This window comes from Anas acuta, chromosome 1, assembly GCF_963932015.1.
Source record: "Anas acuta chromosome 1, bAnaAcu1.1, whole genome shotgun sequence".
Lineage (NCBI taxonomy): Eukaryota > Metazoa > Chordata > Aves > Anseriformes > Anatidae > Anas > Anas acuta.
Genome location: NC_088979.1, coordinates 119,934,784 through 119,961,937, shown reverse-complemented (window position 1 = coordinate 119,961,937; position 27,154 = coordinate 119,934,784). Strand labels below are relative to the sequence as shown.

At 43.2% G+C, this 27,154-nt stretch overlaps 1 long non-coding RNA gene across 1 annotated transcript in view; it reads left to right on the top strand.

Moving 5' to 3' along the window:
- LOC137864005 (uncharacterized) overlaps nucleotides 1-27,154 on the top strand; it is a 70,369-nt gene that overhangs the window by 16,545 nt on the left and 26,670 nt on the right. Inside the window, exon 3 of the long non-coding RNA XR_011101262.1 lies at nucleotides 25,908-26,056. This is a non-coding gene — a long non-coding RNA (uncharacterized lncRNA). The remainder of the gene's footprint in view (nucleotides 1-25,907; nucleotides 26,057-27,154) is intronic.

The following is a 27,154-nucleotide window of genomic DNA, read 5'->3' as shown; positions in this document are numbered from 1 at the left end:
TTTTTTCCCTCTCTCTTTTTTTTTTTTTTTTTTGGTACATACAAGCTTTAACTTCACATTTATGCTAAATAATAGCACCGTTAAAGAAAGAAACCTGGTACTAAGAATGCAAAGTCATAAGACTTGGGGTAATTTGTGGAAGAATCACCCTCAGAAATCATGCTATCAATACTTGCTACTATATCTGTGCACCAAGAAAACTCCCATCAATTGACCAGGGAAATATTCCCTTAATGATATAATTTCACTATGGCAGAGAATAACATCTGCAACCTGATGTTTTCTGTGATGGTTTCAGTATCTTCATCCTAGACCATGAGGATAAAGACCATGGATTTTGAATTGAGTTCTGTGGGGAGCCAGTGGAGACAACAGAGGACAAGTGTTATGTGTTCAGTTGTTCATATTGCTTCAGGGGGCTGTAACAACTGGACTCTCCAAAGGGTCATTGCAGTCCTTAATCCAAACAGAAGGTGAAAAAAAGCTTGGCCTCCCAAGGCCAGGACATCATGTGTGCCAGAATGGAATGGAGGCTTCTAGCCAAATGGGGATGGCAGAGAGCTCTGCTTCAGCATACTCTGTCCATGACAGGTTTTAGGGCCTTTCCTAGAGCACTGCCTGAACAGACTGTTTGTGGCTGTTCAAAATATGTAACTGCTACTGCAGAGTGATCATAAACTATTCAAAGTGCTTTTTTTTGCCTGCCAGCGTAATCTCCATCTTCCTCAGGTTCAGCTCACACAATCCGTGCCTCATGCACAGAGCCCATCAGGCCAAAAGAAAATGAGCCACCCTGATCTCACGGTATCATCACGAGCAGTGAAATTAAAGCAGGCCTTGGGCTAAAACTGGGGCACCTGAGTCCATATTCTCCCACAAAATGTTAGACTATACACAGATTTTAGACAGGAGTGAATTGGGAACTGTTCTGATGGGTCTATGTGAGTGGAGCCATGAGGTCTGCAAACCTATTGATACTGCTTAAGAGTTTTGGTATCGATCTATAGGCTGCTTACTGATGCTTTGTCAAGGCTATACATTACTTATGATGGGAAAAGTTTCTCCCAAGTTTGGATACTCTTCTCTGTTTTCTGATTTTTAGACTGTACTCTGTCCATTTTAATGCTCCATCCCTCTTTAGCTGCATGCTTTTTCTCCTACAATTTCTGCTATAGGACCTTGAATTAATGTGATTGCATGTTTTGGATTTCTTTGTGGCTTTTGTAAGAGAAAAGTAAGGGATTCAGATTTAGGAGTAAGACCGAGACACTGTTATACTTCCCAAGCTGCAACTAGCAGCTCTGGCAGAACTGAAATATTTAACTCCACCTCCTTTGAGGTGCAGCAGTCCACAAATTTCAGATCCAGATCGGAACTGTCAGTATGATTTTAGCACGGTGACTTAAATATCACCCTTCAGTCTCGCTGCCATGAAGAGACTTCCTAGGAAATGTGTGGACATAGATGGAAAATATTTGAAGGGTTAAAAGTTGAGTATAAAAGAAGTCAACTGAGGAAAAAGGAAATTGTTTTCTGGTTTGTTAGCCAAGCCAGAAGTAAAGGGAAAAAAGGTCTGGCTTGGATCAAAACAGAAATTTTGGTATGGATCATACAATAAGCTGTTTATTTCACTGTTGCTTAGAAAATCAAATTTAGGTGGCCAATGTCTCTTTTGAATGTCAATGTCATGTTTCGTTATAAGTTATTTAATTCTGTTTTAAAATATATACATATATTTTCTTGTTTGCTCTACAAAGTTGATCAATTCTTAAAAGAGTATGAAAAGGTTAAGGTTTGTTCAGGAAATGTCAAAGTGAAACATTTCAGTGTATTAAAAACTTTTTAATGAAAATATCTCATTAGAACTCCTCCATTACCTAGCTTTTCTGTTTATTTATTACAAAGATTTCCCATAGGGACAGGGTAGAATACTAAAGAAAGGTGGGTAGATAAAACTGTTTGCTAAATCAAGATGATCCCCACAGTCTCTATTTTTGAAAACCCATTTTACCATTCCTCACCGTGTTCTTTTTCTCTTTTAGGGTGGGCTATCAATTTGTCATTTGGGTCATCACTTTTAAAGCTCTAAATCCTAGTTACATTTCTGCCATGTACAACAAAATTTAGTCCAGCCTAGGACTTCATCTGTGTAGATCTTTTGCAGCTCTGGGCAACCAGGTGAAATCTGACTGCAGATTGTAATTTCTCCAAAACTCAGTTGGCAGTACTTGTGAGTTTTGCTTTAGCCCAAAGTCTTTTTATTTTTATTTTTTTTTCTATCTTTCAGAAAGAATGTAATAATAATGGTAGAGGTAAAAGATTATGAAGCTTTGCCACAAGCTCTTTGAGCAACTTTACAGAAAGCATTGGAAGTTTTGTTACATTGGTTCCCCATCTGTAAAATGGAGATAAATGACACTGAACCACACCACTAGAGGGTATTTTGAGGCTAAATTATTTAATGTTTCCAAGGCTCTCAAAGCCTATAGTGATGAGCTCAGTAGAAAAGCCTACACATTACATAAACCCATTACACAGGCCTATGCAATTAAAAGTGATAATAAACTTTCTGTATTCATGTGCATGAGCCAGTTTTTAAATATTAATAACATGTTTTTTGTTGTTTTTGTTGTTTTTCCAAATGCCAGATGTGCTGCCTCTGTCTCTAAAATGAAAAAGGGCAGTGGGAGTTCATCTGAAAAAGCAAAGCCACTCAAATATTTACATGTTACATCAGTACAGTTAGAACTTCAGCTCACCATAAGTGAGCCAGCCAAATACCACTATCAACTTTGTAGAGACAAAGCAGTCTTTGGTAACCCCTATTGGGTTTTGAGGGTCCCAGACAGTGTTGTTCACACGTGAGTTTTTTTGTTACCAAACTGAAAAAACAACATCCAAGGATGAGCTTCCTGAAGACAAATGCCTCATCTCAGTATAATGCTAATTCTCTCCAAGGCTCTTCTCTCTCCCAGGGATTTTATTTTCTCTTTCAGAACACAAAGCTGCAGCCAGGAATTTGGCTGCCAGAAGCTTCCCTTTTTCCCCTGGATGCTATTGCATACTTCACAATTGAAAGCTGTAGCCAGAACTCAGATGGCTCAATCCAAGGTTACCCTCTCCACAGAGCTCTGTTGTGTCCTCTTCCTGCATCCATGGCTATTCCATTGATTCACTGCAGCCAAGCTCATTTTCGTTCATGGACTTACACGAGTGTATTGTCATGCAAATTGGGGATGGAGGATGCTGGTGGACACTCAGGAGGAGGATGGCATGGGGACAGGAGAGGTGCAGTATGCACGTTGCGTTAATCACTTGACTGCAGACTGGGGAACTCAGTCATCAGCCAGAAAAGGAGCAACACATTTCATGTTTAGCCACCTCATATGGACACAGAACAATGAGCTTGCTTCACTGGCCATGTCCTTTCTGTGTGTCAGCCATGAAAGGAGATGAATACTCACCGAGTGTACTGAACGCTTGCCCAGAATGCCTAAAAACTGTGGGACTGCAAAGGCTGTGCAGTGCTCCAGTCCATAACTAATCCATTGTCATGTGCTTACAAAATGCAGACACTGCCAGGAATAAAACTCAAGGCTGAGGACCTGGTCCAAAGTCTACTAAAGTCAATGGTTGTTCTTGCAAGGACTAAAGCAAGAGCCCTCTTTATGAGCACACTTCAGTGTAATTGTAAGCAGGAGTAGTAAGTGCACAAATTCCCTTGGGGCATGCCATTTGCAAGAGAAAGAGGCAATCACACTGTCAACGTATTATACATGTTTTTGAGAAGTTGATGAACATCAGCAGGCCACGCTCACTACAGTTCAATGGAGCTGACTGCATACAAATCTAATCCTCTTCCAATTTAAGTCAAAGGGAGTGCTCTCACTGATTTCAAAATGACAAAATCTCTGGCTCAGAGTGACTACTGAAGGTCACAAAGGTGAGCCTTAACTTAAGTGAACGTGAAGAGAGCAGAAAAGAATGAGGTGGTGACAGTACAGAGTAAAAGTCAGCTCCTGCAGAATGGACCTGTGGTAGCTGCACTTGGATGAGCTTTTCTAAAACACAGAAACAAAATTTCCATCCTGCCAAAACAATGTGAGCTATGCTAGACCTGTAAATAGGAAGGCAGAAAAAATAGGCTCTAATTGTCTCAAAATGGCCCTCCTCTAAGCGGTGGCATTCTTTACCTGTAGCCAAGCAGCTCCTGTAAAAGCCTCAGCTCTTTCCTATGTTTGCACACATCAAAGAAATGACTCCCAGTATGATCCTCACAAGCAAAGCATCCTCATGATCAATGCACTCGAATGGCAACGCACTCAACACCACTACATAAAGTCAGTTTTGATCCATGGAGCCATTCAAACCAGCACTGGTGATTAGTAAACCATACTCCGCAGTGCAAGACGTAAGCTTCCTCCAGTCAAACAAAAGACTTAGTGTTTCTGAAACAAATGTGTCTGTGAATTCTACAGGCAATCTGTATACTGGATTCTGCGGTGAAATTTCTACCTTAAAGCCAGCTTCTGCAGACGTATGAAAAGGGCATAAGATTATATGTTAAACCCATGCATATCTTTCTTTGCTCCTGCATTGAAGGTTTTTATAGGTTGTGCCATACAATCTGCACCTTTTAAGACAGCAACACTGTCAATAAGTATTTGGGGAGAGTTGTCAGTAGCCAGGTTTTGGTCTGATAAAGCCATATCTTTCATCTTACATTCTGCAAGGATGTGGAATACATGTTAAAGGCACTGAGAGATGCTGCAACTGGTCTCAGCCAAACTTCACAGAAGATAATTGCCAAATCACTATCATAATTAATTAGTGTAATGAAAAATTAATTTTAATAGTCAATGGACATATCAATAACCCAAAGGTATAATATGCTGTGTAATCTGAAATATTTACACGGTTAATAATTGGGCATGGATTCTGCAATAAGACACTAGTCCTGGCTTCTAAAATAAGTTCCCAGCACAGCTCTTCGGGAATGATGGTCTGTACTGTTGGTGAAAACTCTACCGTCTAACCCACAAACCACAGTCCTGTTTCTTGTATTTGTTGTGTTTTGTTTTTCCTTGAGGGAACCTGGGCTTTTCAGCTCAGCACACCACCAAATTATCTGTGACAGAACCACCCTGGAGAGAGGGAAGGGGGCGCAAGCCACTAGCTCCAGTGGATCTTGAATCCACCCAGATACAGCTAAGTGGAAAAGTGTGGAGGGATATATGGCAGGTTCCCCTTCCTCTGAGGAACAGATTGGGTCTAGAGGGGGCTTTGCAGGAAGGCAGCGTGTGCAGAGCCTGCTGAATTGTGGAAGGAAGAGTAATGAGGCTGTGAGATCAGTTTGGGGCTGGTCTCTAGGAAACTTGCTCCTGCTTGTGGGTCTGTGAAGCAGGAGGAGAGAGCTCTTCAGGAAAGGGTGAGAAATAGCCAGAGCAGATATGCCTTTTCTCTCAACAAATGCAGTTGTGTTGATTATAGTTTCATTATTTTTCTGATGGTTGAGTCATCTTTCTGAGTTAGCAGACAGAAGTCACCTCAAATATATGTGGTCTTCTGTGAGGAGTTGTTCTCCCAGCTGTGATGTTTTCCAGCTGGGACTGATGGAAACAACTAATGAAGAAGAGGGATGCTTTAGGTTCGTATTTTTCTGGGTTATATTTCCCTCTCTGTGGGTGGGCTTGGGGAAGGGAATCTATCAGGAGTACTATACGGTATGATCTTTCAGCTGTGAGGTATAAATGAGAAAGTGAATAGAAAGAGCTTCAAAGGTTATTTATGATCAAGCCTGTGATTCCAGTCTCTGTATTCTGGCATGGCTCCTCATGGAGATGTGATGGAGGAAAAAGGACAGAGGATTTTAAGTTTTGTGGGTGATCTCTCACACCTTTTTCTAATGACACTGTGCATACTTTTTCAATACTAGACTTCAGTGACTTTCAGCCCTTAACTACTGAGTGTGAATTGCACCCAGGCTATGAGAGGCTCTACTATCCCATTAGCAATCCCCTAAACTATCATTAAAAATAATAACAATAATAGAGTTCAATATCTTCTGCTACAGGCTATGCATAGGAAATATCTGTGAATTAGCTCCAGATCAAGATGGATCTGTAATATTTGGGGTTTAATGTTTTAGCTGTGCTCTAGGTGTACTTAGATCTTGTCTGAGGATTTGACCCTACCTTTGAGTATTGCCAACACATACAGAGGAAAATATGAAAAAAGAGAACAACAAACAAACAAACAAAAAATCTTCTTGGCATACCTTGGAAGGAATACTAGGATGATACTTTCAGTTTTATAATTTTATTTTTAACTATGGTAGACAAAATTAAAAAAGGGCCAAAAAGTCTCCTCTGACATCTGTTCACTAGAGCAACAGTGACCAGTTGGTCTGTATGAAATGGTCCTTTTGCTTCTGCGGCCTAACAAGTATTTGCAGAAGCAAAGAGTATGCGAATTCTTCTCAAAGTCACTTCTACAAAGCTTTCTGCCTCCTGTGGCTGTAACAGGCTTTAACTGGTATTTCAAAGGGTTTATAATCAGGGCTCTGATTTTAACAATTAGTCTGATTTTATTGGGAGTGACTGCCCTGATCAATGGCATAAATAAGGCATATTATCAAAGGTTGGCCCGGGACTGTGGTTAAGTTTGCACTAGATGACAAGGCTGTCTCGATGTGTTACTTTTCTCCTTGCCTGTGTTCCCAGAGCATCTTGTCTGTATTCAGAGTCAATGTGAAATCTCACCTCGGAACATGATAGTGCTTTGTGGTCTTGAAATCGGCTTTAGATAACTCAGAGTCTTGTAAATGGCCCTTTTGATCAATGAACTGAACAGAAAAACCTCTAATCAACAGAAAAAAAATAGTCTCTGTGGCCTGGGCTTCTATAAAAAGAAAATGTATGGAACCTCAGCTATTTCACTGTGGATTTTGACACATTCATGAAAGTAATTGTGACAGCACAGGTGTAACCCTGGAGTTACAATGAGTGATGTGAGGATTGCAGTATCAGATATGCGAATTTCTGGAGGGGTCTGAAGTAAGACTATACTCAACCACATTTCATCTGCACCTCTCCTGAAAAGGGAAATGCTGTGGGGTTTGCTTGTTTTTTGCTTTTTTATCCTTGGTTTTGAGACAGCTTTCAGGTTTTGTGGCTTCTTTGGAACCTGTGAATGTTCCTGGAATATCTGTTATTCTTGCTGTCTTTCTTCAGAGCTGGAGTAACAATTAGAGGCTGAAATGAAGATTTTGGTCAAGTCATTGACGATGCCTAGGAAGAACCTTTTCTCTTTTTGCCATACTGGGTGATATACATTTTCCACGATCATTCAGGGCCTTGGGGAGATCTTGGACTGAAAACCACCCATGGTGAAGATCTGTGAAATACTTATGAAAGGTTTGTGAAAGGCAACTGAGGAAAGCAAGTGTATCAGCAGACTTGCTACACAGGGGTCACACATGCACTGCAAGGTGTTGAAAATGTTTGTTGGAGACATCTTCATGTTATGTGCCTAGCTGTTGAGAAGGTCCAAGTTGTTGGCACTCTTGATTTCATGTTTTCTTCCCATATTTTGAGGGGAATGGGTGTTACATTTCAGGGCTTTTTAGTGCCTAGGGTACTATACTAAGAAAATACTAATTCTTGTGGATGCTTCTAAGTTTGGTGCCTGGTTGCCTTTGTTTGCAGGTCTTGAAGGACTTGGAGTCCTTCTGCAACTGATAATCTTATATTATTTTCTGCATTGCACTAATAGTGTCCCTAATTAACATATATACACAAAATGTATGGTGTTGTAAAGGGATAGTAAAGATTCAGGCTGGTGACAGCCACCTACACTTGGGAACAATCTACTTCATCTGAGGGAAAACCTGTTAAGCATAATTCCTTGCTGATGGTGGCTGAGAGCTGTGCAGGCTGGCGTGATGGTAACGAACTGCTAAAGAGTTAATGCTTTGCTAGCGAAGGGAGATGCTCCTGACATTCATTTGCATGGTTGAGAGCAAGTCTGGACTATTCCTATGAAATTACTCAAGCTTTTGACTTCTTGCTCTTATCTGTTCTACCAGACTTTCTCTCATGACCCCATCTTTTCCTACTCATTCGAATTTCCTGCCAAAAGGAGTGTATTTAAGGGAATGCTCTCTGCTGCTTCTTGTGCTGTTCCTCCTTGATGAAATAATGGCTTGCCTTCAGGCTGGACACTAACAGTAAACTGACACAGGAATGGTAGCAGGCTTTTTGTTCCCTGTGCTCTCTGTTGTCCATACGCATGATGTCCCATTGATGATAGCAACAGTGGGAACTCTCAAATAGAACTCTAAAATAGGAGCCTCAAGCTGGGAAATAGGCTTTGAAGTGGCTGGTGGCCTTGGCTGAGTTGTCTGCTGTTAAGCTCCTAATGTTGCCATAGATGCAGTAGTGGGAGCAATATGGGAGAGGGGGGAATGGATCTCTGGTCCAGAGCAGCTTAATATTGCAGGCAAAAGCTAGCAGCAGCAGATGGGTGTTGATCCAATTTATCTGAACTGGGGATGGAGCTGCTTCGTTCTGCCGCCTGTCCTTGACAGCATTGGACAGATCGAGTACTTACTGGATGCACAGAGGGTTGTGCCTGCCTCCTCTGCCCCAGGGCAGGTGGAGTGGCAATGTACTTGACAACACGCAAGGTGTCATGCCATTAGTCTGTAATCCGCAGGGACTTACTGTGTGCTTTCTGCTCTGTGCCAAGAGACACTCCCCGAGTGGTCTAGGTGAAGTGAGAGTACTTTCAGGGCAGCCAGGTCCCTCATTACTGTCTCCTGTTGATCTTAAATCAGCACAAATTCATTGCATGTTGTAAATAGGTCAAAAGCAGCAGGTTGGCCACTGGCTCCCTCCTCATTACTGCATGCAATTCACTATGTGCAGAGGCGGTCTCTCCTCCCATCCACACTGACCTGCCAGCGTGTCCCTTGGAGGGGCAGGGAAGGAGGGCACAACTCCAGTCTCTTGTCCTATGTCCCTTCTCTCACATCAGAGAAGTCCTGTGGAGCCTAGCCACTCTTCCCACGTACTGCATGGAGCTTCCTTTGCTCTCCCACCCGTGGCTCCCTGTTCAATGATGGTTTAGGTATTGCAAAGACATGGGAGAGGTCTTCTTCAGCACACGGCCCACACTATAAGGAAAGAGTGGCTCCTCAGAAAGTACTCAGAGAGCACTGGTACTCCTGAGTTTCTACAGCAAAGAAAAAAAATCTCTGCATAAGTTCCCTCAGCTCTTTCCTATATCCTCTGTAGTGTAAGCATATGGACCTGCCTAGTGATAGTCCAGCACAGGCTACTGCTAAAGTTCTCTCTGAGAACTGGACAATGAGCAGGGCGTTGCTAAGTCCTCTAAATCTAATGAGAGGGCCCCTTAGACCTACTGATCCTGCCTCTCTCTCCCCCAGTGGCTGAGGGGAGAGGGGTTTCATGACTGGCACAGAAAACATAATTATTCTCCAGTGACACAGTGTGGAGCTCTTCACTGATGTTCTGGTCCTCTCCCTTCTGTACTCTGCACACAGGTGGAAAAATAGGGATGTACCTATTTTTTTTAACCTATTTTAGAGGAATGAGATCTCTAGCAAGACACTAAGCAGTGTTTCCAGGTCTAACTGGCACTTGCTGATGTATGGCAAGAGCAAATGTTAGGAGCAGGGTTGCTGAATTTCCAGGAGCCTCCACTGAAGTGGATGGTTTCAGAACAAGTTGTTCCCAAGTTATCGCATCAAAGGCTAGAAACTATCTGGAGCACAAACACGCCCACATTAGGCAAATGAGCCTTTTGTTCACTCAAAACGAAGCACTTCATTCAAGTATCAGTTCTTCCACATCCTACGGTCCCCGAAGCTATGGATGTAAAGAATAATCCTGTAATGAATGCTGAAAAGGCCCCAGACGAGTGCTGAAATCCTCTCTTGAGTGACGTCTTAACACTGGTGTGATGGCTTGATTTGTTGCAACCTCAAATGCTCGGATTGGGAGTTTGGGGATAGCAAAATTGAGGTGTTCAAATTTGTTGGGGTGGGGGCTGGCTCTGAACCTGTTATATGCTGAGTGGCTCTGTGGAGCTTACTTAAACTGGAGATGTTTGAGCAATCCAGCTCTCGATACTAGCCCAGCAGCAGCTTACTACACAAATACTGCCATGCTCAAAGGTAAGAGCAGAGCTTATGAGAAAATCCATGGAGTTTGTGATAATCAAGATCCACGAGTCTAGAGAACCGGGAGAAAACTTATCTGGGCTTGTGAGGTAAGAATCAAATGGTGCAGAACAGGCTCTGCACACGAGATGCTGGATGGCTGCAGCTGTCACTTTGAGATCTCCCAGAGCTCGAAATCTTTCCTATGGGGACAGTGAGAGGCACGTGCTAAGCAGAGACCTATTCACATAATCTTGCGGCTGCAGAGAGCTAACCGCTTTGCAATCTCTCATTTCCATCTCCCTTCAAACTTAATCTGAAAACACCTGCTCAGATAACCCTCTCTCCCCCCCCCCTGCTCTTGTTTGCCTGATATATGAAGGCTTGAAGTAATTCTTTGTGCAACGTTTCAACAGCACTGTCTTGCTGCTTTCTGTCGCTTGCTTAACACCGGTTGTAGTACATCACTAGGCCATCTGCAGGAGACCCATCATTCAGTGTAGTACCAAATTGAACTGTGCTGTAGTGTGTTTTGTTTACAGGTATTGCGAATGAGTCATGCCTGGCCAGGTAGGAATAGCAGAGGAGGAAAGGAAAACCCTGTTGTTGTAAGCTGAAGTAGCGGTGTCCGTTCACAGCAGGAGTTTGCAGGTGCTTCTTGGAGAAAAACAGTCTAACGAAAGGCCACATTCAAGGTACTGGGAACCTTTCACCATGAATGCACACACCCTTAGAGCACCTCTGCAAAATGGGTGCTCTGGGGTCAGCCAGCTTCCATCCCAGGGGAGATGCTGGTCGTGGAGCGAGCGAGCCAGCCCCACAGGTATGGCATTTACACACCCAGCCAGGCTTGCTTCTGGCTTTCCATCATCTTCTTTTTAGTGGTACTGACAACTTGAGAAACAAAATCCCATCCCCTGACAATGGGCCAGTTCAGCTGCAGATTCCTTTGTGTGTCCGCCAGCCCGAGTAGCACAGCATACACCAAATGCAGAGCTTAAAAGAGCTGCAGCATCCAAGCCTCTGCTTCCATTTCCTCTGAACTCTCCCAGTAATTCTTCTTTCAGGATGAAATGGCTCATGCTTAGCCTAAGCCCAAAGGATTTGTTTAGGAGTTGTTGGATTTCATTTTACAAAATTGATCTGGCAATTTATGACTTATGCAAGGGGAGAAATATTTTCTAAAGAAGGAATATTTTAGAAATCAAGCTTGCCACATATTTACAATAGTAGGTTTTATTTTCCTACGTTTGAACCAATTTGTAGCCCTTTTTTTCAGAAGTGTTGACTGCCCTTATTCAGTGAACTCAACATGAACTGCAAGCACCAGCATCTCAAGAAAACTGATTTTTGCTTCACAAACACCAAGGGAGTGAGGAATTGCAAATAAGAATCTAGCCATACAGCTGCAAGCTGCATCTCAGAAGCCTTTTCCTCTAGCCATAATTTCATCAGCAACACTTTCAGCTTGGCTTCAGTCACCCCATGGGCCAGCCCACATGTGTGTTTGACCTACTCAGCTGTACTTTCTCCCTGAGCATGTAGGCTTTGCCCTTTCCTGCCCTGACACCCTCCCTGTTGACATATCCACTGAAACTGCTCGGCTCAGCAGCAGAGAAAAGATAGAGGTACAGCATCTTGCCGGGCACATTCTGCCCCAGTGTTTAGCCATAGGTTTGCAAAGAAGCAAGTGTGCATCTGGCCTGGATTAGCGATTTCCAAAGTGAGCTTTTCAGCCATGGCATAGCTAAGAGCTCTCAGTCAAGCTATAAATGTTATTAATGCAATACACAATGTTAGAGGAGGAATCTTTTTCCACTGGAAAATACCAACATGAAAAAAAGTTGCCTGAGGGTTGTGTTTGATATGTTTCAAAATTTCAAGGAAAACATATTTTCAAAATGACTTTTGGAAGTTTTCTGTCTGAGTAAAATGTATGCTAATTACAGCAAAGGTCTATTTTTTTCATACAGGTTTTTAAAGTGGTTAAAATAAAATGTGTTCAGCAAAACTTATTTTGGATTTTTAAATTCTCTGATTTAATTTGAGAATTAAATTCCTATTTATTTTGGGCTGAGGAAAAAAATAATCAGCATAAATTTTATCTTGCATGTTTAGAATATAAGACATATTATGCATGCTCTGTCTACGGAACCTTCTTCTTCCCCTTATTCCCCAAAAACTTTTGAACTAGTAGTCAGGTCTCATCAAAGCAATATAGATAGGAGAAAGTTTTGCTTTCTTTTGATAGAAAGGCTATAATGTGAAGCACCTGTTACTAAAAGTCATAGGGAACCAGACTTCCCTAATCCTTCTCAGGAAACCATGTGAGCTTTGTGTTCCAGGCCTGCAAGAGAGTCTCCATACCCAGCTATGATTTAAAATGTTTAAATTAGGGTGGGGTCTAGGAGTTACAGATAGGGAGACTGCTGAAGGGAGTAATGAAATAAATACATCTCTGGTTGACACGACCAGTAAAAGCAGAGTGCCTTTGTCTGAAGGCATGCATTTGTAAAGAAGTTACAACCTCCGTAGATACAGATCTTCCAAAAGCAAAGTGGTATATGTGACTAAGGATTCTGCACTGTTTTCCATCTCTGTCCTGCTTCATGGTCTTGGACAAGCTGTTACATTTCCTTCTTTTTGGATATCTTTGTTAGGTGGTGTGGACTTCTCACTTGCATGTTTATTCAGCATCTATCACAGTGGGAGGCCCTGGATGTGACTGTAATACAAACAACGCTGACAAATCCGTGTTTCCATGGTAGGCTAAAAATCTCTTCCTTCTGTACCAAATAATGGCAAGGGTAAAAAGTACTTACTTTACATCCATAGATCAAAAGCCTTCCTGAGCACTTCCTGTAAAAGCCTTCCTGTAAAGTGGCACTGACTTAAATTGTGCTATGTGAATTGGCAGCCGGTTGTGGTCTGAACTTTTATCTCCTGGATGCTAATTTTGTGAACACTGTCAGTTTCTGTGGGAGGAAAGACGATAAATCTTCTGTATACTTTTCCCCCAAAAAATAGGGATACATCTGTCAGTTGCTATGTCCAAACATAAATAGTTGCACAGATTTTTACCCAATCTGGATTACTGAAATCCAGCTTTTTCATCCCTAAATTCAGAGAATCTGTTCCACAATGGAAGACCAACCTTCTGTAGTACATAAATGAGTCAATGTTTGCTAAGAAAAAGGGAGGGTTTTCTCCTCCTTGCAAATATAAAATGGCTTTCCTTTTCACTACATTTTAGGACAGTGCTAATACATGCTGCATGTCCAGATCTTCTGTGCATGGCTGCAGAAGCACTGGCATAACTTGTGCCACTCCTCTAAATCTGGTTCTTTGGAATTCAAGGGACTGATGCCAGGCCACAGTTTGGGTCTGCCCCCATTGAAGCCATTGAGGGGGCTTCAAAATCAGCTTTCCCTTATTTCTGGACCACAGAACTACATGTATGCTCTGAACTTCACCTCATACCTGTATCTTCCTCTGGACTAAATCACTGCATGTGAAAAATATTCTGCAGCTTTTTCCTCATCAAAGCCCAAGATTTTGGATTGCCAAATAGAAAGCAATAATTCCCAAGAGGCTCCTTAGGCAGGAATACCAACATGACAGGTAGAAGAGCTTTGCAAGACCAGCAAGAAAACTGTTAAACCTCACCTATCCTTGGCATGGTTAAGAGAAATTTATTTCTCCACTGCGGTGTTTGTTTGGGGCGCATAGTGCTTTTTAAGCACTGCCATCAAGTCTTCTTAGTTTGAAGCACCTGAGTCTTGAGGAAAGCATCAGTCTTCCAGGACTACTACTGTCTCTCTTCTGAAAACAGTTTGGAAAATGGATTTTTTTTTTCATGAAATCTTCAGTAGTCTCGAAATGAAAATACTGCAGCAGCCTTTCAGCATAAACTTTGGCCTCGACTTCTTTTTGTTAAATTGAAACTCTCTTCCCATGCAGTATCACCTGTGTATTACTTCTTTATCTTGATGCTGCTGCCTCAGGTTAGGCACCTTTTTAGTTCTAACCAAGTGTCCCAGTCACCTGACTCCATGCTCTATCAACACCTGGGTTTGTCTTGATTCCAGACCAATATAAGAAAGGACTGTCTTTTTGTAGAATTTTACTACCATCTCTCTGCAATTACAGAGTGCATCCTCTTTTTAGGAGTATCGTGAGCAACATTCCCCAATTACATACCTAAAGACTTTGCACATGCTGACCCTGCCACGCGCGTGGTTCTAGACGTTTAGATATGGCAGTTCCTAAAGCTCCATGCACACATAAAAGCAGTGGTGCTTCTTCCTCTGGGCTCAGGAAGAACTTAAGTCACTCCACGCTTCATCTTCCTAAACCTTGCAGCTCAAGCCCACCTCTGAGCACAAAAGATCCTTTCCAGCATACATGGGAAGACCCCTCGCACAGCCTATCCTTTCTCTTAGGATGACCCATGGCTCTAGATGTCCCTACAATGTCTCCCTGCAATGTTCCTGAGAAGGGAACTGCATGCTGCTTTGACACTCTGTTTCTAGCTTAGAGTTGCAGGGAAGGGCTGAAAGATCCATCTCCCTCTTGAAGCTGGATGGATGAACTGAAGCAGCAGACAGAGCCTGGAGGGAGAAAGGAAAGAACTGGTATGAATATTAATACATATAAAATATATACTATGTGATGCATCTCTCTTCTCACACATCCAATGATCATCTATCCTCCGTCACTCCCCTCCCCTCTGCTCTGCCTCACTCTGTCTATGGAGTAAATGTTGGATTTACATTTTCAGTCTATTTAAATCTCTCATTTTTGCTGCAGTGTAGCAGGGGAAAAGCCTTAACTCTCTGTTTGCTGTGCTGCATCTGTCAAGCAGGGAAAGAGAGCAGAGCTTTTCTCCAAAGCCATCTAACTGTTTCTACAACCTTTTAGTCTCTATTTCCTATAATTCTGGCTGGGCAAAGGCCATTGAATCTATTTGCAAATGTACTGCACTTTTATGAAACCAAGTCCTCTCTTCCACCCCTTTAGGTCTTTAAAATGAAATATTTAAAATACTGCACAAACACAAGTTGCTAGATCTTGGAAGCTTTGCAACACAAGTCCATCTGCATGCATTGGCCTTCTACAATGCTGAAGAAAGTTAATATGCTCAGGTATGCCTTTAAAGTAAAGATGTTCAGTGGTGCAGTAACTAGGCTTGCCACCTACCTGTCTGGGAGATCCCAGGTGGAAACAACGCAAACGTACTTTGCACAGAGCTTCTTTCCATAACTTATGGGGCTGGGGTACAAAAACTGTGGACAGGTGCCTGCTCTATTACTGCTTATGCACTTGTAAATTCCAGAGAATTTATGAAGCTTTCAAATTCTGCCTGGACAGAAGTTTGGGGACAAAAAATGATGATATTTCTGAATAGATGGATGTATCAAAACTCCAATAGCTATCTGCATGGATATGCTGTATACCTTTTCTTTGTCTTTGACATTGACATTGGCTTCCACCCTTCCTGTTCCCCTTGCAAACTTGCTTAGAAGCAACACCAGGCGAAAGGAGAGACGACATAGATGCTCTTAGGCAGCTGTGTCTCAGAGGCCACACTGCTAGCTCTTAAGGGGATCTGGGGTGACAGTCTGTCAAGAAATCAAAAAGTGATGTGACAGCTTAAACGAACAAGCATGCAATAGTAAATGATGAACACAGCACACATCAGGCTGCACTGGAAAGTATCTCGTGAGCTTGATGGATGCAGTCAGCCACCAACAGTGAAAACTGACCCAACAGTTAACAGTGATGCTCCAGGCATAGGTAATCTGCCATTTTTCTCTTTTCCACTTGCTAAAGTAACAGGAACAACTTAAACATCCCTTTGGTCCCTGCCTTGCAGGCAGAGAGCTGCCAAGGAAAGGCTGATGAGTGGCTGATCCTCTGCCAACTGCAACTTGCATTGTTCAATACTGTGTGACATGGTCACAACTGGTTATACAGCTCAGTGGGAGTGGGTGGTAAAAGAACAGGAAAACTGGGACCTTGTGCTGATACTGAGCAGATCCTGCAGGCCTCTTGAAATCCACTGTTATTTCAGCTGTCATGGGTCTGCATCTCAGTCTAGGACCTCAGAGAAGTTGGGGTTCTGTAAAGCTGCTCCTCTCTCCATGACACAGGGTCAGAGGAGCAGCAGGGCACCACTGCCTCCCCTATTCACCCTCTACTTTGAGCCATCTCCTCTCCCAACCTGCCTGAAGGGAGCTGATGATGGAGATCAAGTATAGGAGGCTGTGGTGTGATCACCTGGGAGGTAGGGTCTTTGGGCTGAAGGGAAACTGGAGAAGCTCTTAAATTTGTCTCAGATCTCCATCTTCCCTTTCTGCCAGTTTGCAGTGTGCTAGTATTTTAAGACGTGTTTTTGACGTGCTGTGTTACATTTAGCTATGATCCTTGCGTTGTGGTTGCACCCAACCTTTGCATGCTGCATCACAACAATTGCTTTTGCAGACAGGTGACAGCAGGTAGGTGGCAAGTAAAGTTTCGAGGCAACCCAATAAATAACTAAAACATAAAATAGTGACTAGCTCATGGGTGCTCATGGATCGCTGCCCAACCTGTGTATTGAGTGTGGAATGGGATCTCTGAACAGCTGTATGATAGGGTTATTAAAGCGTATAGTAAAATACACATGCAAGGTGTATTGCAGGGAGGTGAGAGAGAAGAGAGAGTGAATTAAGGCTCCCCAAACAGGCTTAGGTCTAAGTGTTTGCTAACAAGCAAGCGCTTGACTTGGCAACATTAATAATATTCTTTTATGGTAGGTTTATATATGAGCAAGAGGGAAGATGAATCACATTGTAGAAATAAAGTCAAGCACTCACGATGTTGAGAATTGGCTTGGCTGGTTAGGGAAATAAAGGGCCCTTCAATCAGGGAGCGGAGAGCTAATTGTCTCATTAGCTTATCTGTCTGGGTTGTATTCCCCTGAGAAGAGGGTGGGAGATGGAAAGGAGACAAATGAAATAAATGAAGCAGTCCTCTGGGAGGAGGATTTTCCCTAAGAAGTGCAAGGGGCTAGTGGCTGTACAACAGCACACTTCGCTGCAGTGGCTCCAGGGCTTGCCTGCTTAAAGATGAAGCCTGGAAAGCAGTGGGAAATATCCTGGAACAAAAGGGATGGGGAGGGAAAAAAGGAGCATGACTGGGCAAATCTCTGCTCTCTCTGCTTTAAAGTTTCCTGTCCTTCTCTCTCCTCACCTGGTTTTAGTATCTCAGCAATATGGTGTTGTGGTTTTCATATGGAGAAGTATTTAGCAGACTTGAGAGACCAAGCTAAAAGTAATTCCTCTGGAATAATCCCAGAACCTCTTGGCAAAGCCACTGGGGATCAACTTGCACTGCTACGCTGGCATTTCTCCCCAAAATATAGCATCTTGGGAACACTATTGCTGGTGTGGTATTTCCATACTTTATATATAACTCTAGGATTTACCATTCATATTGTGCTTGATCCTGCAAGGTGTTCTAACACCACTTTAATGCAAGGAAGCAATGTAGCACAAGGGGCCTTTCCATCAGCGTTAGACTAAGATCCTTGCACCAGTAAGTTTATATTCAGCGAGACATATTCCCTGTATTTTTTTCTTTTGAAATAGCCACTCTTGTGAACTTCCTTGCAGACATTCCCTTAAACTAGAAGCAGGTGAAATCCAAGACATGCACTGCTCAGCCTGCAAGCCCTGGGGCTGAGGGCACAGCAGCTGTCAGGAGATGTGTTCTAATCCAGACCTTTGCTCAGTTTTGGTTATTTGCTGAATATTAACCTGCTGAAGTTTAGTTTGTTCTTGATAACATGGCATTAGTCCTCATGGGTATCATCTTATAAGCTTATAGTTAGATACAGAATTAAAAGGAACTTTTGTTGATACCATTTAGTATGAATGGCTGTGAGTCAGGCTTCCTACTGACTATGCTGAGATAATCCTCCAAGCTACAACGTGTTCATTGTGAAACCTAGAACTGCATCCAAGTAGAGTGTTTCCAGACAGCTTGCTGATATTATCCACCACCACTATTACATAGCACAAGATCATCCTGGAACAAACGAGCATGTGCTTTCCTAAACACCAGACACAATGACCTCTTCCAGTGTTGCATTTCTGAAATATCACCTGTAGGAGGATTGTTCTTCAGAAAATATCCTGATTGGAAAAATAATAATTAAAAAAAAAAAAAAAAAAGTTGAAATTCTCTAATATGCTATTTCTGGCTCGAAACACTTTTTTTTTCCCTGTTTTGACTTTCAGAAGGTTAAGAAACTAACTGATTCCTTTAATAAAACTTGATAAGCTACTTATTTGATGGGAAATTTGAAATTTGATGTTCTCTTCTGGGATGGGGGGGATAAGGATCCATTCAAATCTGAGGCTGCTTGCAGCAGGAAGTCATTTTCTGTCTAATTCCACTGATTTAATCAGGTTTGGAAAATTACTAGTGAAAAGGCTTCCAGCATTTTAAATGCTATTTGCAACAAAATCCAGGCAGAGGATCATTCTAACCACTACTGGCCAGTATGTAAAAAGGTGACCATCATCTCAAAGACATATCCCACAGGTGAGGGGCTTCTTGGAAGATTTTTCTCAGCAACACCACCCTCGGTCATTTTGCTTTCTGGGATCTGGTGCCTATTAAAGAAGTTATGTTTTGAAAACCAAGGTATTATGCCATGGACTGGAAGGATGTCCACAGGGGCAAATAGCAAGCAATAACTGCTCAGCCCTCTCCTTCTGTGTTGACAGCCTCTCAGAGGGATACATACCTATTTTTATGGCATCAGCTATTTTCACTGGTTTCTCCCTACCCATGTATGTCCCTGTGTCTCTCTCTCTAAATCCCTTCCCATTCTCCAAAGAGGAAAATGTCATGATAACAGGGTGTGGGGGGGGAATACAGGCTTTTGGAGCCTGCAACCATATTGGGCTGTCATCCAGCCCACCACTGATCTCGGAGGGAATGCATTCACCATCTGTAGAGAGTCCATGTCTCACTGCAGCCATCTGTTAAGCTCCTCAGCCCACTTGCACTCTGAACAATGGCAGTGCCTTCCAGAAATCCTGTGGGAGAGCATCCCTCCCTCCCTCCTTTGGGTGACACTCAGCACACAATGCTGCCTCTGAACAAAAGTATCTGTGGTTGTGCCAGAGAGACAGCTTTTCAAGGCAAAAACTGTTTGTGCTCCTAATCCAAGCATCATAAAGAGCATGAAGACCTGGGAACAGCTGTCTTGAGGTTCTTGAGGCTCTGGGACTTCTAATTTTCTCATTATTTTTGGAATATGAAGTATCTTGCAAGCCCCTGAGTTTACCTTATATAGATGGTTCTTCTCCACCTTCTGAGTGGGAAAAATAATGTGATGAATAACACCAGCATCAGCAAAGGACCTGCTGTCCATGGAGAAGATACTGCAGAAAAGATCTTGGCACCACCATACCATTGACTTTGAAGTGAACCTGATGCAGAGTCTACCCTTGGAAACCCTGTTATACTCTAGTCCATGGTCCAGTGGGTATCAGCCTTTAATCAATCTCTTCATTCCTGCTAGGACTCTTATTTACTACTCATGCCATAAGCTGCCAGGCACTGGTAGAGCAGGATTTAGGCACTCAGTGATTTCCAATGTCACAAAGGCAATCCAGATAGTCATCTTATTAAAAGGATTAGCCTACCACAAGCTCCTGAAACCAGGCTATCCTATCCTCTTTACGGATGACTTAACTCAGACATCGCTCTTTGAATTCGCTACTGCGCTGACCAGTCAGCCACATCACCCTGGCAGAGCTAAGTCAGAAACTGACCTAATGGACGAGTGAAAGCTCCTCTCCAAAGCCAAGGGCTTCAGCTGGACCTGACACCAGAAAGCTGAAACAGCATCAGACGGAACAGACGTGACTCCCACGTGTCATCTTGGCTTGCTTTAGCTGCCTCCTAAGAGCTGCTGCCGCTACCCGAGCCACGTGTTCCCTGGGATTGCAGGGTGTTTCCAGATATTGCTAGGTAATTCCTGTCTTCCTCCCACCCCCGCACAGATCACTTGCCAGACTCTGAAGGAAGGGAAAACTTCTCAATTAACATTTAGTAGAGACACTTGCCTTTATTGCACAAGAACAGGGATTTGCTCTTTTCGCTGTTATTCTGCCACCTCCGTACTCTGGTGGCATCGAGGTGGGAAGAACCTCTCTTTTTTTACCACCTCACCTGCTGCTGCCTAACCTTTGCGATCTGTGTACCAGCCTGGGGGCTGCTGTCTCTCCAAATCCTGTTTTGGGAAGTGAGGCCCTCACAGAAGACAACACAGATCTGAGCTGAAAGAGAGCAGGAAGATCTGTTGCCAGCGGGGAATAGGGCTTTGCTTGCGAAAGAGAAGGTGCCCTGATAGAGATGTCTTCTGCCACTGAACATGGCTGTTAACAGGGGAGTGGATGTTCTGTCAAAAAGCTGTCAGGAAGTCAGGCAAATATTTAAAGAAGCAGATTTCCTCCTGAGGGTGAAGAAATACTGCTCAGCACTTGACAGTGCAGCCTGGAAGCTCCCAGCCCCAGGGACTAATATGCTCGCAGCCCCTGTATCCAAAGGACGGCGAGAGAGGGCAAGGGGATGAAAACAGAAGGAAAACAGCCAAGTAATTCCTACATACAAGCAATCATGCATAGAACAGAGTCCTGTGCTTTGTCTGCACAGAAAGAGACCCTCCTCTCTGCAGGCTTCCTGGGGAATGGGTATGGGTGCCTGGAGAGCCCGTCTCCTCTGCCAGACACCACCTGCGGGGAGGTGCATGCCGAGAGGAGCGGGAGGGCTGCTGGACATGCACCACTACCTTGGGAAGTACACAAGGACGTTCCCATCCATCAATTTACATGCAGATTCTGCCCGAGCCAGACGCTGAAACTGGCTGGTATACATGAGCGTGCTCTCTCGATGGGGTCTCTTCCTGTAGGGGAAGGAACTGCGCATAAACAACAGGGCAGCATTTAATGTCTCCAAAAGAAATGGGTTTCTAAACTTATCTTGGCAAATAGGACAAAACAAGTGCTCTCAACAGACCTGCCAGGTAACTAGATTGCTCTGTATTTGATAAGCAGCTTGTGCAGCCTCAGTGGCTGAAGCCCAGGTTCAAAGCTATGCCCCTGGCTGAGGAATGCCGGTCCAGGTCTTGCCTAGCTGGGACAGTGTGTAAGAACTGGCCATCTCGCTATCTAGAGAGGCAAAAAAACGATGCTCACTGGCTCTGCAAATGCCTTTCTGTATGCAGCTTCCCTTCCCTCAGACACTTAATTGAACACCGTGCTTCCCCCAGTCCTTGCAAGAGAAACACCATTGTGAGCCCAGGCTCTCTGCTGTGAGCATCCACTGCAGGACATTTAAATATTGTCCCCTTCGGCTATGCTGTCTGTGGAGATTAGCAATCTTCTCCATTCCCTGCCTTCCCCTCAGAGAGCCAGGCACTCCAGCTCCTTCCCAAGCACTGACCTAGTTCTCTCTGTCCCTGGGGACACATTCTGCATCCAGGTCCATCCCATGGCCAAGGCTGGGCCAGCACAGGGGCACGACACGCTCTGCCTGTGGCTCGGTAATACAGGCAGCAGCAGAGGCATGGTGCACACAGATTGAAAGTGGATTTGAATATGGGCTCTTGAAAAATATGAGATAGCGCACAATATGTTTTCCTCGGTGCTGTAATGTATTTCAAACAGCTCACTTCCATCTCCTGCACTTTAATTAGCATGAAAATTGGCCAGTTCCACAATCCCTTTAAATACATTCGGTGTGTTACCAAATATATTTCAAAAGCAGTTACACAGAGGGAGGCCAGGGCCTGGGGGTGGGATGAGCACTCCTCATTTTGTTCCAACTCATTACTAACCTGTCTCGTGGCTGCTGTAAAAGGAGGCTGGTGGGTCTGGGTTCAGTTTTTTAGTGGACAAATGTCACCAGGGGAAACCTAAACACACCGAGCAGTGCCTTTGGCTGGTAGTATGAGGAGCTGAAATGAGAAGGCAGGAAAAAATAAACCCTTCAGCTACTCACGTGATGCTCTCTCCCTAAGCTGAGGGAGGACCACGGAAGAAGTTCTCCATTTAGGATGCTTGCTGGGGGTTTCTTCTACCCGCTAGAAGTTGTCCTCCCCAGCATGAACTGCAGCCTCATCCTCTCCATCCAAGAAGGAGAGGAAGAAGTGGGGAAGAGGGAAGGGACAGAGGTCCCAGGGAGACTTCCAGAAACCTCTGGCCCATGCCCCTGGTTGGAGAGGGATTTCCACTGGGCTGTGGAAATGCCCCAGTGATTCCCTCGCAGATAGTCCCAGTGCCTCAGAGCTCTAGGATGGCAGAATTAAAGTGCTGCTGGGCCTGCAGGAGAAGTCAAGATCTGGGGAGTCTTGGGGAGGAGCTGCAAGTTCCTTGTAGCATCAAGCATCACTATATGCAAATGCAGGTAATTTCATGGAAATGTATGTAATTTTATGCAGATTTAAAAGCTATTGACTTTCTGTCACAAGATGTTGGCAGCTATGGTATTTGTTTGAGTCTTTTTCTTTCCCTATTTAAGCCTTTTTTTTCCCTTTTGGAACTTAAAAAAATTAAATATTCATGGAAACATTTCTATGAGTCACAGGGAGAGACTGCATCAAGCTGAAAAGTTCAGATGTGTATCCAAACTTCCTCAAAGTGCTTTGGGATAGGAAGTGGGGTTTGCGAGTGGGTTGTTTTCAGATACAGTCTGCAGAAAAGCCTTTCCTACCAGAACTTCAGTTTGGACTTATGGGTGACCAGCAACTTTTCTAAGAATAAATGAGACTTCATCTTGTTTAGTCAGACAGCTTCAGAGAATATCTAAGTGGAAAAACAGAGGAGAGATCGCTCCAACTTTAAGTACAGAAGCCAGTTGCAAGCAACAAGCGAGGGCTTTGCTGTTGTTTTCTGCAGTTTTCATTGTGTTGCCTGGAGCTGGAGCTGCTCATTATCAAGACCCAGTGCAGGAGATAAAGGAATAGAAAGGATCTGATTGCCTATGAACAAAATGGGTGTCAAAGCAGAGGCTGCATTCCTTGTTTATTGTATGCCCTGGTATATTTGTGGGAGCAAGTATCCTTCTCTGGAAGCTGTTGAATGAGACCTGGGCTTCAAAATATTTTAGGGCTGGTTATGGTGTGCAAGGCCAAGCCTTGCTTTGGAGACACCATCAGTGAGAGCTGGAGTGGGAAGCTGAAACAAGGGTGTGAAACAAGGACAGAGGACAGCCTGAGCCACAGCCACAGCAGTGAGGGGAGATAGACAAGGGAAGAACTGCACAATCCTACTGCTGTTGAAGCCCCAGACCAGTGCAGAATTCAGCTTGCATACTTAAAAGCCTGTGATGCCAGGCTTGGGGATCTGCATGATTTGCACATTGGTCTCTGCTGGTTTTAAGTGAGCCATAAAACCACAACAGCGGCTTGTAGGATCACCACTCACCCAGTGCCACCCGTGTGTCAGGAAGGGGTGGGCTGCATGGCCCACCCCATGAGCAGGGCATTCTCCAAGAAAACCTGGGGGCACCAGGGAGTGACTGCCTTAGTGGGGAGCAAGGGCCTGAATTTTACAGCTTTACCAGCTTGATGCAAAAGTCACTTATTTTTAAAAGGTGATTTGGAAAAGGCTGAGATCATTTTTTTTCTGAAATGACAGGAAAAGAAAGGAGGTCTTTGCAGCTGGCTGAATTGAAATGAGTTAATTTGTTCCCATCTGAATGTTTGTTTTTAATGATGCTGGAGATATTATTCTGTTGTAAGACTAAAGTATTAAGCACGGCTAGAACTCTTGCCCGAATTACTATTTAGCTGATAACTAAATCTAATGAAAAGTAAATCATGTACACACAGGCCTTAATAAAACCTTGGTTTGCTATATCCTTCTCCCCTCGGTTAGAATATCATGTCCTATCTGGCATAAACCTTGAGCTTAAATAACAAGAAAGATTGGCTAATGAAGTTGTTTTTCCTTTTTTTTTCAAACTCTTGATTCAAGAGGTGTCTAAGCCCACACTGTAACATTTGTCCTCTTTTGACTTCCTGAGTGATGAGACTTTTTAACAAGTTAAGGAATTTGCATCTGGATCCGTACTTGAAGCACTTTAATGCTTGGGGGAGAGTTCTGCAGTGAGTGGCATTTTGGGAGGAATGAACTGCTAAGTTTGGATTGAGATTTTGCCCTATATTTCAAACATCCTAACTCTGGAGTGATTCAGCCTCTGCTTTCTGATTCAGGAAATTCCTTAGTTTTTAACTTCATAATAGAAAATGTTCAAGAAAGGAAAAAGCAACCTTTTCATAAAAGCTCTTGGTGTTTTATTTTTTTGCCTCCATTGCCATTGAAGGTGCCACAGAACTGACCTCCTATCTCTGAATTGTTCTTTGTTACAGATCCAGGTTTTTTTAAGTCTTCTTCTGCCATCAAAAAAAAAAAAAAAAACTAATAACAGCTATCAGAATATTAATTAAGAATAATTCTGTGCATCAGTGCTTTCCAGAATAAATGTGAAAAAACAGTAGTTCTGAAGGATACGGACCTCATCACCTACCACAATAAAAGGCTCTCTCCGAAACCTGCTGACATCACCTCTGACACCTAGTTTGCTCCTGGATTGATTTTGTTTCATTTTTGTTTGTTTATTTGTTTGTCTGTTGGTTTGGTTGCTTGCTTTTTGGCTTGTTTGGTTTTGTTTGTTTGTTTTTGTTGTTGTTACTGTAAATACCATGAAATCCTTTCTTTTCTGTCTGAGGCTTGTTGCAGCTACTCCTTTCCATCTGTCGAAACTCCTTAGCTTCTACCATCCTGTCACACACTGAAAAAAAATAATCTAGCGCTGTATCAAAAATGTTGGGGCTAGGTGTACAATTTAGTTTGCTGGGCTCTCATAGTGCATCTCCTGTGTCCCAAAGACTTCATGAGGTCTTTTCCTATTATGACTCACAAACAGAATCTCTCATATACTAAATTAACCTGAATGCAAATGTAACTCCCTTTGAAACCCTTCTCTTTTTTTTTTTTTTCTTTTCTCAAAGCATTCATAAGCTATCATAATCAGGGATGTACAGCAGCAAGACAGACATCACTGTCTTGTCTTCCTAAGCCAAATTCAAGACCTCTTGCAAGAGCTCCGCTGTGGACACAGAACACATTCAAGGAAAGGAAAAACATTTTATACCTTTATGGGTGGTCATAGCTTGGGGTAGGCTAACAGAGAGTACATCTGCAAGGCACCAGATCACCCAACACTACAGAGTACTGGGAGGAATGAAGAAATAACTGTTTAGATGTGCTTTGGAAGAGACTATCAAAAGGAAAGGTAACAGCAAGAATAAAATCCTCATGCTCTGTGATAAAGGTTGCTAGAAGCAGAAATGTCAGGGTTTTTGTTTTTTTTACTACTGTTCCTCTTGTCTGTATTTGAATGCATGTTAGTGAATGTGGGGTATTTGTTTTAAAGTCTCTTTCTTCCTTATCAAAGGCTGTCTTCTGACTTCACTCTGTGTTTTTGCTGGAAAGCTGCATTTAGTAATGTAAATGTGATTCTTCCCTGAAGCAGCTGCAAAGAGTGGCACAATTCTGTCTGCGCTTGCATCAGTAACACACATTAGCACAGAAAGAGAGCAGATTGATGGATGACATGGATGACTCAGAGGATTTATAATGCTTGTGCCCCATCCCTTCAGCTCCAGGACATCAGCTTGCATCTAAGCCCTGGACAAATTCTAGTGTCCCAGCTAAAGGAGCAGAGCAAGACAATCCAAAGGAAGCAGGAGAAGGTGAACGTGAGGACAGAATAGCAAGCTGGTGGGTCTACTGAAGCCTTAACAAGTCTGTAAGTAAATGGCACTCCTCTTTCTAGTCCCTGGTATAAACGCACTTAAATGCAATATTAAGTTCCTCCCTTGCATGTAGTTCTTTGGTGTGCAAAGAGGTAATGACTTTTAAATGACCGATCCAGGCTATCAATCTATTTTTGAAGCCTTATTTATTTGTCCTTGGGAGTGACTCCTTAAAAGTACAGGCCCGTCAGGTCTCACGAGTTTTAAAAAGCCTCCTCTGTCTCCCCATCTTTGTGCTCCCATCAACTATTCCCACACCTCATGACCTTACAGTGCAGCAATGTGCAACTTTGCTGTCTGCCAGGTGTGCCTTCTTGTTCTGCTCTGCGGTGGGCTGATTTCACAATGCAGGGCCAGGGATTATGCCATCGTGCCTTTTGGAGGCATGCATCTCCAACGTATGGCCCTGCTACACCGCTACAATACCTTTTATGAAGACATGAAGCTCGGATCGTAAGTACTATGAATGATCTGGGAAAGCCTGGGAGAACCAGAGACTAAAAGGGTTAAAATTCCCTAGTCTAATTTACCTGCTCCTCCTTCCCAAGGGAACTCAAAACCCCAAGGGTTCTTCGAGGCCTAAACCTGACTATAAGAATTACGGGGGTTTTGTTTTCCCTCTAGTTGGGGAATGGAAACCATGCTACGAACCTACGATTAATCACAACAAACCAGCAGCTCATGGCTAGAATACTAACTATGGAATACACAAGCAATGCTTTTGTGATCAATCTGTAAGGGTTTTTTTGTTGTTGTTTTTGTTTTGTGTTTTGTTTTTTGTTTTTTTTTTTTTTTTTAAGGGGGGGAAAAAAAGCACTGCCAAAAATGTGTTGAGTATTTTCAAATAATGAGTACATTCGAGGAAATTTTGATTTTGCTCAGGGACCATCTGCGTGCAGAGAAAGGAACTAAATTCTTTCAGCAAATTACTGGCTGCAAATTATTTTCTCAGCACTAGTTATGAATGTTGGAACTGCACAGCTGAAAACGCATTATTAAGCTGAGAACTTGGGATTTAGGGACCTTAGCTTGTGATTTTTTTTCTTTTCTTTTCTTTTTTTATTCAAAGTGTCCCATGCTACAAGATTTGG